The sequence below is a fragment of the Pelodiscus sinensis genome, chromosome 15 (assembly GCF_052426305.1).
Source record: "Pelodiscus sinensis isolate ZL-2025 chromosome 15, ASM5242630v1, whole genome shotgun sequence".
Taxonomy (NCBI): Eukaryota; Metazoa; Chordata; order Testudines; family Trionychidae; genus Pelodiscus; species Pelodiscus sinensis.
This window is the reverse complement of record NC_143066.1, coordinates 9,642,256-9,654,537: the sequence shown is the minus strand read 5'-3', so window position 1 is coordinate 9,654,537 and position 12,282 is coordinate 9,642,256. Positions and strand designations below refer to the sequence as shown.

The 12,282-nt window shown below is 42.9% G+C and overlaps 1 protein-coding gene across 24 annotated transcripts in view; it reads right to left on the bottom strand.

Moving 5' to 3' along the window:
• Nucleotides 1–12,282, bottom strand: part of RBFOX1 (RNA binding fox-1 homolog 1) — a 1,623,526-nt gene that overhangs the window by 1,219,298 nt on the left and 391,946 nt on the right. The gene's annotated exons all lie outside the window — the stretch shown is intronic.

Below are 12,282 nucleotides of genomic sequence, written 5' to 3'. Positions count from 1 at the left end.
GGGGACAGGTGCTGATGGTGAGGACAGGCCATTTCAGCAGACCCGGATGGCTGCCATCTGCCAGACTCACCAGGCTGGTGTCCAAATCCAAGAGGCCTTGAGGGAGAGATTCTTAGGCCTGACTCTCCCCATGGCCTCCCCCATAGAGGAAGGAGGAAGGTTTGGCCTGGCCCACACCTACCTGTCCCTCCACTACCCTCACCCTCTTCCCATAAAGAATACATACACACCCAGTTTTCTTTGTACACAGACATTAGTTTTTTATTAGAAACACCATCAGTAAAGAAAATGTGCTGTTTAAAAAAAAATTCTCTGTGTACTGTTCAAATGTGTAAAGGTAAATCTTTCAGTCAAAAATAAAAATTTTGTTATATAACTGAAATGACCTTTAACTTGGGTGGTAGGGGACTGAAAACCTTCAAGGGGAAGAGGGGCTCATGTAGGCCGCTGCTTCCTTGATCACAGGGTCCTGCCACCTTCCTGTGTCCTGGCATCGCCACGGCCTTGGGATGGGGTGGAGCGAGACCTAGTCCTGGCCTGGGTAGGAGGGGCCTGTGAGGGCTCGGGAACAGGGGGGGCTGGAAGAGCAGGAGAAGAAGGGGGGGGCTGGATGGGCTGAAGAGGCAGGGGGAGCAGGGGCCTGGCGTACAGGAGGAGCGATGCCTGTGACAGGGGCAGGCAAGGTGAAGGGCTCCCTCATTGTGGCACAGATGGTAGTGTGTTGCTGGACCAGCTCATCTAGCAGCCTGGTGTGCCACTTGGCCTCTGCCTGCGCCCTCTGCTGGAGGGTCCTACTGAGGTCCTGCAGGGCCACTACGTGCTCCCTCAGCAGGTCCGTGTACACACACACACCAGTGCCTGCGGATGCCATGGGTCCGGGATGGTGGTGGGGCGTGTGTGGTGCTCCCCTGCTGGGTAGAGGGTCTGGCTGTGGAGTAAAAGAAGAGGAGACAACTGTCTCTGTGCAACCCTGCTGTCCCCGAGGTGTGCTGTGGCTGTCAGGGGCTCTCCTTTGGACTGGAGACTCAGGGGTGTTACACATGACACCACGTGTGAGTTGGACAGTGGCCTGAAAACCTCACAGAGGCCCCCCCACACTGCCAACCTACCCATGTGTGGTGACCCCTCAAAGCACTCACCTGATATTCCCTCCCCGGAAGGCCTCTGGGGTCTGCGTCCCTGCTGCCTCCTCTTCCTCCTCCTCCTGGTGCAGCTCTCCTGCCTCTCCTGCCTGGTCTTCCTCCCTCAGGAGGGGTCGGTCCATGATGTGGTGGTGTAACCTGGACTCCACCACATGCATTAGAGTCTGGGCTTCCCCACCGCCCAGGATCTGCTCCAACTCCTGGTAGTAAGGGCAGGTCTTGGGGGCTGCCCCGGAGCAGGAGCTCTGGTCCCAGGCCCTGGCATATCCCTGCCGCAGCTCCTTTATCTTGGCTCTGACTTGTGCCATGGTGCAGGCGTGATGCCCTTTGGTGGCCAGTCCCTGGACCAGGTGCTCATAAATGTCCGCATTCCTGCGGCATGTTTGCAGGGCCTGCAGGGCTTCTTCCTGGGACCAGAGCTCCAGGAGGTTTTTGATTTCTGGCCCTGACCAGGCTGGTGTCTGCCTTTTGGTGCCCCTGGGTGGGTCCTCATCTCTGTCCCAAGAAGGGACAGGGGGGGCCTTGAGGCTGGGACATAGCTGACACAGCTGGCACGGGTGCTCTGGCTAGCTGCAGGACAGCAAGGCCTGTCTGGGTGCCTGTGCCTTTAAGAGCCTGCAGCCAGGAACCACAGAGGTGCTGTACCTGTAAAGGCTAGACTGTCCACCAGGGCTTCTTCCTGGAGGCCTTTTTTGTTGACAGAACTGGCTCCCTGCGTCCACGCACACCTTTTGTCGAAAGATCTCTGTCGACAAAGGTGTTCTTCCTCATAAAAGGAGGTTTACCACTGTTGACAAAACTGCCACGTTCTGTCGACTTACTGTTGACAAAAGTGGCCTTTTATTGACAAAACTATGCCTGCGTTTTACTGTCGACAGAACGCGGCGGTAGCGTAGATGCAGGTATAGTTTTGTCGATAAAAGGTCACTTTTATTGACAAAACCTTGTAGTCTAGACACACCCTAAGGGTATGTCTACACTAGCTTGTTAGTTCAAGCTAGGTAGGCAAATGAGGGCAACCAGAGTTGCAAATGAAGCCCGGGATTTAAATATCCTGGGCTTCATTTGCATGTTCCCGGACGCCGCCATTTTTAAATCCCCCTTAGTCCGAACTAACTGCCCGTGGCTAGACGCGGCAGTTAAACGTTAATTTGAACTAATTCCTTAGTTTGAATTAACTGTTACTCCTCATTCCACGAGGAGTAACAGTTAATTTGAACTAAGGAGTTAGTTCGAATTAACGTTTAACTGCCGCATCTAGCCGCGGGCAGTTAGTTCGGACTAAGGGGGATTTAACAATGGCGGTGCCTGGGAACATGCAAATGAAGCCCAGGATATTTAAATCCCGGGCTTCATTTGCAACTCCGGTTGCCCTCATTTGCCTACCTAGCTCGAACTAATGAGCTAGCGTAGACATACCCTAAGAGACTAATATATATATAGGATCATGAGATTTCATGGGTAAAATCCACTTTGTCAGATTGGTTGGAATAGAAATTATAGAATTCAGGGTATATATAACAGCAAAATAAGTTACCTATCAGATTTAGGACTAGTGTTAATGAAGCTAATTAAGTCAGACTGGGTATGTCCCATTCAAATGTATCTCATTAGATGTGGAAATGTGAATATCAAAGGTGGAGAAAACTGCCTTTTTTAGTGCATTAACCAGTTAATATCTTTATTCAATCCTAAATTGATAGCGTCAAACTTGTACATGAACTCCAGTTCAGATGTCTCCCTCTGTAATTGGGTGATAAAATTCCTTTGTAGAAGAATGGCTACTTTTAAATCTATTATTGAATGTCCAAGGAAGTTAAAATGTTCTCCTACAGGTTTATGTTTGTTACCATTCGTGATGCCTGATTTGTGTCCATTTATCCTTTGTCGCAGAGACTGTCCAGTTTAACTAATACACATGGCAGAGGGGCATTGCTTGCATTTGGGGGTATATATCACATTATAGGATTTGCAGTTGTATGAGCCTCTGATGTTGTGGCTTATGTGGTGAGGTCCTGTGATGGTGTTGCTTGTATAGATATGTGAACGGAGTTGGCAATGGGATTTGTTGCAGGGATAGGTTCCTGCATGAGTGTATCTGTGATGTGGTGTGTGGCTGCTGGTAAATATTTGCTTCAGGCTGGGGGGTGAGTATTTGTCTGTAGGTGAGGACTGTCCTGTCTCCCAAGGCCTGTGAGTGAGGGATCATTTCCCAGGAGAAGTTGTAGATTGTCAATGATGCGCTAGAGGGGTTTAAGCTGGAGACTGTAGGCGATGACCACTGGTGTTCTGTTATTTTCCTGGTAGGGACTGTTTTGAAGTAGGTGACTTCTGGGTACTTGTCTGGCTCTGTGAATGTGTTTCCTCAATTCTCTGGGTGGATATTTAAGCTTTAAAATTGCCCAATAAAGATTGTGTAATTCTGAAAGATTATCAAAAAACATGAGAAACTCAAGGAGGGACTATTACAAATGAAAATAAATCAAAAGTTAACAGAAAATTATGATGAACATTGAAACATTACTATTAACTTTCTAAAATGGATATACAGTTTTCTATTGAGATGTATAGACAAAATTGACACTGCAAAATTTTATATACAATTCTAAATAACATCAAGTCACTCAAATAATGTGAAGTTAAACTCAACTGTCACACAGATCTACTTAGAGGCAAACACAGAGAGGCCTAGTGAAGTCCAAAGGGTCTATCCGTTTGGACTGACTATAGCTTAGTGCAGTGTTTCTCAACCTTTTTTTTTATAAAGTACCCCTTTTAAAAATATTATAAGTACCCCCTTTAAAAAAAAAAGTACCCCCAGTACGTACAGTTTTCAGACACACAAAATTTATGTCTACCATTGTAATGCATTTGTTTAAACAACTTAATTGTAGCTGGGTGGGCAATGACATTTTTGGGTGTAAAAAGTACAAAAATAATAAAACGCTGTCAAACTAAAAAAAAAATTCAGTTTTCTTCAAATTTCGGTTGTGTTGACGTACCTCCCAGACTTCCTTTGAGTACCCCTAAGGGTACACTGGCTTAGTGTACTTGTATATTAGTATGCCTCAGTGATTCTGCACAAATATAGTCTTTCCTATTGTGAAGAAACAACTTTCTTTGTCTTTATGTTGATATACCAGTTTAAATTCCTTTAAACTTAATGCAAAGAAAATTATTACTTAATAGCTTTCATAGGCATCTGTCAATTCACTTCTTGTCAGCTAGAAATAAATAGATCCAGAAGGCTGGCACCTACCACAGAATGAAAATGGGCAAGCATGGGGAAATATTTATTACCCAGTGGAATCCAGGAATTTCTGAACAACATAATCAGTTGTGAGGAGGTCAGATAGCACAATGACAGGATTGAGAACAAGGGAGAAAAACAAGCTGAGAGAACAGGAGATAGGCACAGAGGTAGATATTGTACTGCAGAAGCATAAAGGCTAATGACTGGCTCTTCACAGCACATGAAGTATTAACATACTATCATGTACAAATATATTAAATAACAAATCTAGTATAAACAACTTGAAACCTGTCTTCTATTTTGAGAGTTATCATTCCTAACTGGTAATAGTCTTCCTTTATAGGCCAGATTTGTGCCTAATTTCAGGCATATTTCATTGACACAACTCACATGCTCAAAATTAAGCAAATGCTTAGATGTCTTGCTAAAATAAGGGCATTAAAGAATAGGTAATTTCTCTCATCAGCAGAATCTGGTTCTGAAACTGAAGATATTTGGTAAGTGTGAATACCATATGCAAGTTTATTCACGCATTCATATATTCTAATTTTCATTTCTTGCATTATTTTCAATGTTGTCACCAACCCATTGCTGTTTTATCATCACAGTGAACTTGAGTGTGTAATAAATTAGTAAGTCAAAACATCGCAAAACCAAAATGGGGGCTAGGAGCAGTAAATGCAAATAAATAAAAAAAACTCCTTGAAATGGAAAGCATTTTAGAAAATGAAAGTTGTAATCAAGTTAGGAAGAGAAAAGAAATGAATAAGAAAATATAAAACTAAAAATCAATGTTTGGAGTCTATGGCCTATATACAATTACACAGTTATGGGAATGAATTTATATTCCTATTACTTACTGATGTATATTACCCTTTATTTTGAAATATTAATCCCCTATGTCTCCCCAAACATCTCAAGGTCTTCATTATATCAACTTCTCAGAAAAACAATTCTGCCTATACATAGAAACTAATTTTTAATATTGGTTGATTAGTTACCTCCTTTTCATACATCCTAATGGAAACACCTTGGTCACAGGGGTGTGGAGTACAGGATGGTGACTTAAGCACATGCTCTAAGGGTATGTCTACACTTGCACCCTAGTTCGAACTAGGGATGCAAATGTAGGCATTCAAAATAGTCAATGAAGTGGGGATTTAAATATCCCGCGCTTCATTAGCATGATCTTGCCGGCGCATTACTCCGATCAACAGCTGTTTTGAAAGTGAAAGTGCACGCCTGGACACATTTGTTCGAACCAAACCCTTTGGTTCGAACTAATGTTACTCCTCATTTTTTGAGGAGTATTTAAATCCCCGCTTCATTGACTATTTCGAATGCCTACATTTGCATCCCTAGTTCGAATTAGGGTGCAAGTATAGACATACCCTAAGGGAATCTAGAGCAATGCAGTGTTAGTCACTGATTCCTGAGGACAGGCTTGTGTGAAAGACAGGCTGAAGTTGGGTCAGGATGCTTGAGATGAGAATCCAAACTTTCGCATACATAGCTAAACTGAAACTTTGGCAGATTGCCCATCACTAGTTAAAACAGTTGTTTGTATGTTTAGTCTCAAGGTTAAAAGCTTCTTTGGAGGATAAAGGATTTTACCTGCTGGAGATCAAGTGCTGACTCATGTTTGTTAGGTCTGCAGCTCATTCACCTATAAGGCTTTATGGAAGGACTTTGGCTCTGTGAAAGGAACTCAACACAGATTATCTTCCTGCTGGGAAAATAATAGGCTTTACCTCATGTGTGGAAGGTTTGTTGGTTTTAATTTGTGCAGAGAATGAAACCTTTTATAGTGACAAAGGATAAACTAATAGATTGTTCACAAACAATTTTGGGTGAAAAGACAACTTGGCTAATCATTCCCATTTTATGTGGAGGATGGAAGACACCAGAAAATGTCTCTGTTGTCTGGAGAGTTAGGGCTGCAAATAAACAGCTGCAGCAAAGAGCTATGTTTTCTGTGTCCTTAACAATAAATGAGATGACTGCAGAGGAAAACAGGAAAAACAGTGATCATAAAGAGCATATGAATGCTATTATTGTTGTTGGCCTCGATCTCTCTCTCTCTCTCTCTGTCTCTTTCTCTCTCTCTCATATGCAAGTACAGGTGGAAAATCGCATTATTAGATTGACAATTTAAGCTACTGGTCTTCTGAGAGACTAGTGGTTGCATGCCATCAGCAAACACCCTAGATAATATAGCTAGCAGGCCATACAGAATTATGTTAAGCAGGAATTAGTTTGCAGGCCTACAGAAAACACAGACGGGGAGAATGGTGGTGCTGTTCAAAGTATTCCTAATTGGCTGAAAGTGTGACTGATTCCATTGGCTAATTCGTTACTGCCTTACCTGGGTGAGAGGTTCCAGCCTCTGGCCCAAAGATTACTTAAGTATATATATATATATATATGAGAGAGAGTTTGTGTGTATGCTTGTCTATTTGACTAGATCTAGACTACGGGGCTTTTTCCGATTGCTTTTGTGGAAGAGGCTAAGAGCACATTTGCTCTTCCGTGAAAAAAGCGGAAGAGCAAATGAGTTCCTTGGTCATGGCGGGGTTTTTGCAGAATACTGGGGGGTCGTGTTTGCAGGATACCTGAGGGGGAGGAGGTTTGTGGGATAAACCGTAGTCTAGACATATCCTTCAAGAATATCTCCTAAACATTAAGAGCTAGGACTAACAAATTCAGTATTCAGCTTTCTCTTATCATAACCTAAAGCAAGCTAAGGGTTTGGTTGTGTTGGGAAAATAAGATGTGCCTGGAATGGGATTGCTTCTCATAAAACCATACAGAAAAGAGACAAAATCACTAGGCAGGTGAAAGAGGCTATGGGGGCATCCCTCCCCCCATCCAGGACTGCCCCAACAGTAAGCCTCTCACCCTCCAGGTAGGGAGGTGGGGCTGAAGCTTCCCTCTCCCACATTCATTTGGGAACAATGCTGGCTGTTCCCCTTTGTCAGAAAGCAGGGGCAAAGTGTACAGTTTGCTGCATTCCTTGTTCTGGATGGAGAGCACATGATGCCAGACAAACCTGAACCTGCCCTAGCCGGAAGACATGCACCCCTTCCCTGGCAGTGCTTCCTGGAGCTGTAGCAGCCATAGAGAAGCACTTTTCACCTGACCCCAAGCTGCTGTGGTGAGATAGGGCTGAAGTAGTTCTCTCTCCACAGGGCAGACTGCGTACTGAAACCCTCATTCCCATCCCACTCAGGTCAAGCAGGTAGAGATTTTTATTTTATTTTATTTTACAAAACCAAAAATTAATTGAGTTAAGGACCCAAGCAATTCCAGCTAAATCTTCTAGTGTTTTATAAAAAGTGGAAAATCTCTAGCAGGAGACACTCACAGAGTATGTCTATACTAGCCCCCTAGTTTGAAGTAGGGTGGCTAATGTAGGCATTCAAACTTGCAAATGAAGCCTGGGATTTAAATATCCCAGGCTTCATTTGCATATTCCCGGGTGGGCACCATTTTTAAATCCCTTTAGTTCAAACTGACTGCCTGCGGCTACACGCGGCAGTCATAAATTAATCCAAACTCAGTCCTTAGTTTGGATTAACTGTTACTCTTCCTGCAACCAGCAATCAGACGCTAAGCCTCTGCTTTTTAAATATATTAAAAACTGGCTCATGCCAGTTCCCCCATGCTGCGCTTCAGCCTTTTAAATGTACTAAGAGCAGGCAGGCTCTTAATACATTTAAAAGACAGAGCCACAGCAGGATTAGCTTTCGGTCCTGGGAGTTAACCCTGCTGCGGCTCCCCCATTTATCGACTAATCGAGTAGTCAATGGAAATTCCATCCATTAGTTGATTAAACTAATTGTAACATCCCTATGCATCACCACCCACGACATGAGACATTCAGTTCATAAGTTTGGCCAGAACTTGAATCCACTTTTATTTTGGGTGGATTCAATTTTACAGTTGAAAATATGGTGTAGTTTTAGTCCTGGTGAAACATGTAATTTTTAAAATATGTAGGATTACCTCAGCCTGATATATGTCTGCATTGATAGCCAGAGACATTAGATGAAAATATGGGCTATATATATGTGGTTTTTTAAACCAGAATTACAGATTTCCCATTTTTATTTTTAAAGTATCCCAGCTTTTGTAAGGGAGAAGAATGAGAGAGACAGACATAATTTCTGATGCAAAAATCAGGAACCAGTTTACATATATTGTTTATATCCTGTACTTAATTTACATGAAGTTCGGCATGGCTCTGTGCCATATTGCTGCTATGCAAGGAATAGACAGTTTTGCTTGTCAAACACAATAAAGCAAATCAGCATACTATCAATAGGATATAAAATGACTCTAGTTCTGAAATTCTGAGGATCCTGAGAGCTATAATTTACCAAACAAAAAACTTTGAATCTTAAAAGAAAAACAAGCTCTCTTAACATAATCACTTTTTTTTTTTTTTTTTTTTTTTTTGCCAGTAGGAATGCTTAGCTCAGCAGCATACTAACAGTTGGTGAAAAATTAGCTAAGTAAACCCCCCTTGGAAGCTCCGGATTATCTGTCTTGGAATGGAAGCAGAGTTTTTAATTCATTGGAAAAGCTAGAGACATTTTTGATCATTAAATTCCCACCACAAATAGAGTCTCCGTGCAAATTGGAAAGCGTATGGATACTATTTATTTATTTTAGCTATTCAGATGGAATCATCACTATACTGAAAATACTAAAATAAGCCAAAAAGCAGACAGAGATGCAAGTTTCTACGGACACTTTTTTATCTCTATATTTAGCTGTCCTAAAATAGACATTGACGTATGATCCCTCAGATCAATCTGAAATAAAGGTTAAAATAATACTCAAATTAACCCTCAGTCCTACCAATATATTTCAATTATTATTGCTCTTTCTAGTTTTCTATGCTAATCCAGTGTATTTGACAGTCATATTCCCAGGGTACCAGTATAATTATAGTGACAATATTTAACAATACACTACCAAATTCCAAGAGTATATTCAAAACACAGCAATAATGAAACTATTTTCTTCATTTACAGAGTCATATAGTCTAAGATATTTACAGACTTCCAGTCATATTTGTACAGTAGTGAGAGTGAAATGCTGTAAGGCCATTACTTCCATTACAGTATTATTATGTACCATTATTTCCAGTGGAATTGATGTTTTTGTCCAGCGACGAATTAGGTGAATTCCTACAAGAATAAAATCTAACCTTTCCATCTTTGCAAGACCTTCTACTAAACCTCAGCTTTAAATAACTAAATAACTAAACACACACACGCACACACATACAGGGAGAGACTGATGTATATATATATATATATATATATGTGTGTGTGTGTGTGTATGTATGTATGTGTGTGTGCATACTGATGCATACTGTACATAAGAACATAAGAATGCTCATATTGGGTTAGACCAATGGACTAGCTTGTCCAGAATATTGTCTTCTGATGCCAGATGCATCAAAGGGAATGAACAGAACAGGTCAAGTCAGGTGATCCGACCCTTTTGTCCAGTCTCAGTATCTGGCAGTCAGAGTTTACATTACACATGTAGCCTGTTGCCTTGTACTAATTGTTGTAGGGTATTGTGGGTGGGTCGGTAGGTATGGAACTCCCCTGGTGCTCGAGAGCTAGGATGCCTGGGCCCTGGGGCTAATGGAGGGTGGAAGATTGTTTGTGCGGAGGTACTGCTGGTTTGCTCATCCCTGTAGGGACAGGGAGCTAGTAGAGCTAGTGGTGTCCATGGTTGTTGGTTGCTGGGAAGCACATGGATGGGTAAATTAGGTATCTGTGGTTGCTTGGATACAGGAAAGGACAGATCATGTTGGCAGATGATGACGTGGGAATCCTGGTGCAGTGTGTTTGGGGTAGATTGAGGGAGCCTCAGCCAGTACTGAGTCTTTTACCTGATCCTGGCACCTCCTCATAGCTATTATGCTCTGGTGGCAATCCAACAGTGGGAACAAAAGAGAGGCAAACACATCGGACAAAGGCTTACTTGGCAGTTGCCACAATTACCCCATGCTGCTGAAAGATGAAATTATAGGAGATGCAGGAATGTATGAGGCTGCCAACACAATAAGTGCTACATGAGATCTGTGATATTGGACAACCAGGAGAGTAGATCCCAAACCTTGCAGTTTTTAATCACTGGATTCGTACCACATTGCTTTTCACTGCTGACAATGGGTTTATGCTAGCACTTTGATTTCACAGATGCAGCATGTAGTCCAGAGAAAGTAAAATTAATATTTTCATATGGTAGGAGATATCTTTGAGATCAATTTGAACACTTTATCTACTTTCAGAAGAGGGCTCTAGCCTCTGAAAGCTTATGCCCAAATAAATTTGTTAGTCTTAAAGGTGCCACAGGCCTCATTTTTTATGTACTTTGAGGACCTGACCATTAACATATCAATAATTAAAATTAATAATATCATTCACTAGAATGCAGATTTCTTTCCATAGACCAGTATTTCACAGACTGCTAAACCATCTACACCCAGACCAGCCCTTTCCCCGCCCCCCCCCGGGTCTGGGTGTAGATGGTTTAGATGGGTCTGGGTGTAGATGGAAACACAATTGCCCCACATCCAGGACCTCCTACTCAGCCTCAACCACCCTTACTTGGACTTCCCCAGAGAGTCCCATTTCCCCTGCACCTAAAGCCCAATACACCTGTGTCCATCAAGAGCCTCTCAACACCCAGATATCACACCAAACTGACCATATGCAGATTGTCCCACACAGAATCCTTGCCCTACACCTGTATTCCTTACACATCTAAGGACCTCTACATTTGGATCCTGACAGGCTGAGCCTGCTTGCCCCACATATAGATTGGGGTGGAGGGACAGGATTGGGCCTCTCACTCACTGTGCAACTATAAAGATGTGCTAATATATCTAATATGGAATTATTAACCAAAAACATTTCCTGAACCTTTTAAGTCTTCTCTATTGTTACAGACATACTTCCTAACAGGAATTTTTAAATAAATTACCACAGTCATCGAGAGTGGTATGATTGTGTTATTTTGACAAAATAACATAAAATGCATAGAAATTTTAATTTTGGGCACAGTATTCCCTCTTCCTCCACTCATCTAAGAAGTGGGTTGTGCCCACATAAGCTCGTGATACTATACAACTTTTTGTTAGTCGCTAAGGGTATGTCTACACTACAGCGATATTTCGAAATATCTTATTTCGAAATAATGCGTCTACACACAAAATGCATTTCGAAATAGCACATCTACACTGATTGGACACTGAATCACATTTAAGTCTGGCCAGAACCGGTTCTGGCAGGGCATCAGGTCATGAGTTACTTTGTATGGCTGCTGCCTGAGGCTATCTGAGGCTTGTGCTTAAAGGGACCCCTCTGGACAGCTGGTTCTCAGGTTTCCCTGCTTGCTTGCTACCTTGATGAGGGAGAGCAAAGCATATTTTTCTCTGTGTGCTCTGATTGTCCTCACTCGGGACACCACAGCACTCTGCAGCATGGAGCCGGAGCTGCCCCTGGGCACTCTGGTGCTTCTTTTGGACATGTTGCTGCCAGCTTGGCTGCACTTTTTGCAGGCTGCCTCACATGATCTACAGCAACCCAACCCCCAGACCTTCTTCCAGACCCTGCTGGGGTATGTGGAGGAGCACCTTCAGAACCTGGACACCAGCGTGCCCTGCTGCATCTGGTGTCTGAACACCAGCACTGACTGATGGGACCACATTGTCCTGGAGCACTGGGGAGACCAACAATGGACCCAGAACTTTAGGATGAAGAAGGACACCTTCCTGGAGCTCTGTGAGTGGCTTCCCCTGCTCTGCGGTGATGGGACATGCACACGAGGCCTGCCATTCTCCTCCAGAAGCATGTGACC